This window comes from Bos taurus, chromosome 6 (assembly GCF_002263795.3).
Source record: "Bos taurus isolate L1 Dominette 01449 registration number 42190680 breed Hereford chromosome 6, ARS-UCD2.0, whole genome shotgun sequence".
NCBI lineage: Eukaryota > Metazoa > Chordata > Mammalia > Artiodactyla > Bovidae > Bos > Bos taurus.
The window spans coordinates 51,613,226-51,616,846 of record NC_037333.1 but is presented as its reverse complement, the minus strand read 5'-3'; the positions used below and the strand labels follow the sequence as shown (position 1 = coordinate 51,616,846).

Below are 3,621 nucleotides of genomic sequence, written 5' to 3'. Positions count from 1 at the left end.
CGCTCGGTTGTGTCCGACTCTTAGCGACCCCATGGACTGCAGCCCACCAGGGTCCTCCATCCATGGGATTTTCCAGGCAAGAGTACTGAAGTGGGGTGCCATTGCCTTCTCCGATATATATATACTACCTTTTGTAAAATAGATAACTAGTGGGAAGCACAGGGAGCCCAGATCGGTGCTCTGTGTTGAAAAAGTGTGAATGACCAACAGGAAGAGGGCCGTGGATGGAACTGGGAGTCCCTAGAAATGACTCAGTCCCACTCCAACTTTGAGCAAGGAATAGTCAAAATGATGAAGTAAAAGGGGAGCTGGGATATGACCGTGGATATGTTAGACATGGGGCCCTCTCACTACAAGAAGTGCAAAAAAGAATAGGGAAACAGATGAAGAAACAAAACCAATCCTGTGCAGGCAGGAGAAGTACGATTTTATTGATGACCTTAGGCTGAGTAATGACACTCAATACATGCCTGAGCAGCTACCCTAGGGCTGTGTGGTGTTGGTTTAATCGCTAAGTTGTGTCCGACTCTTTGCAACCTAAGGGACTGTAGCCCACCAGTTTCCTCTGTCATTGAAATTTTCTAGGCAAGAATACTGGAGTGGGTTGCCATTTTCTTCTCCAGGAGATCTCCCCATCCAATCAAAGCTGGGAAGCCCATGGTGGCTGACCCACTTGAGCTGGCTTTTTAAGGAAGAGAATGGAGAATCAGATGTTAAAACCTGGCTGGCCCCAAGGAAGAGGACTTGGAGGTGACGTGCCTCCTGGGAAAATGAAAGAGAAGCCATGAGATGAGAAGAAGGAGACCAAGATGAAGGCTCCCCTAGAGTAGCAGGAAGATCTCTGGCCTCCCAAAGGATGGATCTGCCTCAAGGCTGCTCAGGAAGCTAAGCCTCATGCAGGAGGAACAGTTGTTGTTCCTGCAGCTGCCAGACTGGATCCCAGCCAGCTGCCTCTTCAGGACATCAAGACAAAGGTGCCGAATAAGGATGGACAGATGGTGGTTATAAAGCAGGATGAAAAGCAGGAAGCCAGGTTGCCAGAGAATGCTTGTACCCTGGCTGACCTGACAGAGTGTCAATGATAAGTCGCTCACCCACACATCAGGGCAGGGGCAGTACCTCCTGGGCAAAGTCACTCTGGATGTGATGATGGGGACAATCTGCTCTTTCCTGCAGGAACTGGTGGCCATGGGCTTTGGAGACAATAGAATGAGTGAGATGACAGTCTTGGGATATGCAAAACACAAACTCATCTGCTCTCCCAATTTTGAATCCCTGTTGGATCACAAACACCAGTAAAATGAGCAGATGGAGAATGGTGGTGACTGTGCCTGTGATTGCTGCCTGCTCCAAACGTTATGTTCTCATATCTGTTCCACCCAGAAGTGGCCTGTTTAGCCCGCCCACTCTAGCCATTGTCCCAGTTTGCTCTACCCCATGTAGCTCCCTCCTACAGCAGTTGTGAACAAGGCATAGCCTTCCCATGGCAACTGTGAACAAGGCATAACCTTCCCAAAGCATGCACCCTCACTGCTGGAGGGCTTGTCCCTGCTATTTTCAACAGGCTGCATCCTCCCAGGTGGTGAGGTGTCTGTGGGAAAGAACAGGATCCTTCTCTTGGGGTGGTTCCCAGGTAGGAAAAGTAAGAAGGGCTGCAGCATCTTTGGCTCCCTCATCCCTCCTGAGAGATGACAGAGAGTCTCTTGAGTATCTTGAGGGAGAGAGCAGAGGTCTTTTGAGTCTGAGACTCAGTCCCTGCTCTCTCTGTTACTAAGTGTGTAATTGGACAAACTCTGTAAACTTTCTGAACTTCATAGTCCTCTTCTGAAAAAAAATGAGGATGATATCTACCTCATCAAGTTGGTATGGGGATGAAATGGAATAATCTCAATGAAAACTCCTTGCTGAAGCCAGACATACAAGTAGGTGCTCAATTAATGTTAGGTTAGTTTCTCTTACCACCCCCCCCCAAAAAAAATAGGTGATGTGTTATCAGTAGTTAATAATTCAAATATTCATAGAAAATTTCTATTGTACTTTACTTAAAATCAAAATACTGAGCAGTATGAATGACTTTTGGGAATTCATTGCTGGGATATATGATCATTCTTTATCTGAAATATTTAATATCTCAAGTAGCTGAAAGAAATTTAAGAAATGGTATATATGTGGTCAAAGGTGATCAACAGTACAAAAAAAAAAAAAAAACAAATTGTGCCTTTGTAGCCCTGTCTATGCATATAGTCTGCAGCCCAAATAGCCAAGATAGAAAGAAACTGAATTTTTGATGGCAAAAAAACAAAACAAAACATGCAGTTAGAAATATAACTTGTGCTTACCACCAAAATAAAAATTGAAAATATGACTTGATAATGTGACTGACAGTGTTTAGGAGTAGAATTTAAAAGTCACAGTAGTGATCAACTTATCAAGATGAGTGTTTACTGATAATAAAATATTGTTGTTGTTCAGTCTCTCTGTCATGTCTGACTTTGCAACTCCATTAAATGAAGCACGTCAGTCCTCCCTGGCCTTCACCAGCTCCCAGAGCTTGCTCAAATTCATGTCCATTGAGTTGGTGATGCCATCCAACCATCTCATCCTCTGTTACCCACTTCTCCTCCTGCCCTCAATCTTTCCCAGCATCAGGGTCTTTTCAAATGAGTCAGCTCTCCACGTCAGGTGGCCAAAGTATTGGAGTTTCAGCTTCAATATCAGTCCCTCTAGTGAACACCCAAGACTGATCTCCTTTAGGATGGACTGGTTGGATCTCCTTGCAGTCCAAGGGACTCTCAAAAGTCTTCTCCAACACCACAGTTCAAAAGCATCAATTCTTTCGTGCTCAAGTTGACTTCTTTATAGTCAACTCTTTATAGTTCCACATCCATACATGACTTTTGGAAAAACCATACCTTTAACTATATGGACCTTTGTTGGCAAAGTGGTTTCTCTGCTTTTTAGTAATGTTGTTTAGGTTTATCATAGCTTTTCTTCCAAGGAGCAAGCATCTTTTAATTTCATGGCTTCAGTCAGCATCTGCAGTGATTTTGGAGCCCCCAAAACTAAAGTCTGTCACTGTTTCCACTGTTTCCCCATCTGTTTGCCATGAAGTGATGGAACCAGATGCCATGATCTTAGTTTTTTGAATGTTGAGTTTTAAGCAAGCTTTTCATTCTAGCCTTTTCATTTTTAGTTCCTCTTTGCTTTCTGCCATAAAGGTGGTGCCATTTGCATATCAGACTTTATTGATATTTCTCCCAGCAATCTTGTGTCCAGCTTGTGCTTCATCCAGCCTGGTATTTCACATGATGCACTCTGTATACTTTAAATAAGCAAGGTGACAATATACAGCCTTGACATACTCATTTCCCAATTTTGAACCAGTCCGTTGTTCCATGTCCGGTTCTAACTGTTGCTTCTTGACCAGCACACAGATTTTTCAGGAGGCAGGTGAGGTGGTCTGATATTCCCATCTCTTCAAGGATTTTTCAGTTTGTTTTGATTCACACAGTCAAAGGCTTTGATGTATTCAGTGAAGCAGAAGTAGATGTTCTTTTGGAATTCTCTTACTTTTTCTATGATCCAACTTATTTGGCAATCTTATCTCTGGCCTTTTATAAA

At 43.6% G+C, this 3,621-nt stretch overlaps 1 pseudogene; it reads left to right on the top strand.

Annotated features, from left to right (window-relative positions):
• The first annotated feature begins 249 nt into the window (after nucleotides 1-249).
• On the top strand, nucleotides 250-1,306 carry LOC788223 (DNA-directed RNA polymerase III subunit RPC4-like; annotated as a pseudogene).
• The last annotated feature ends 2,315 nt before the right edge of the window (nucleotides 1,307-3,621 follow it).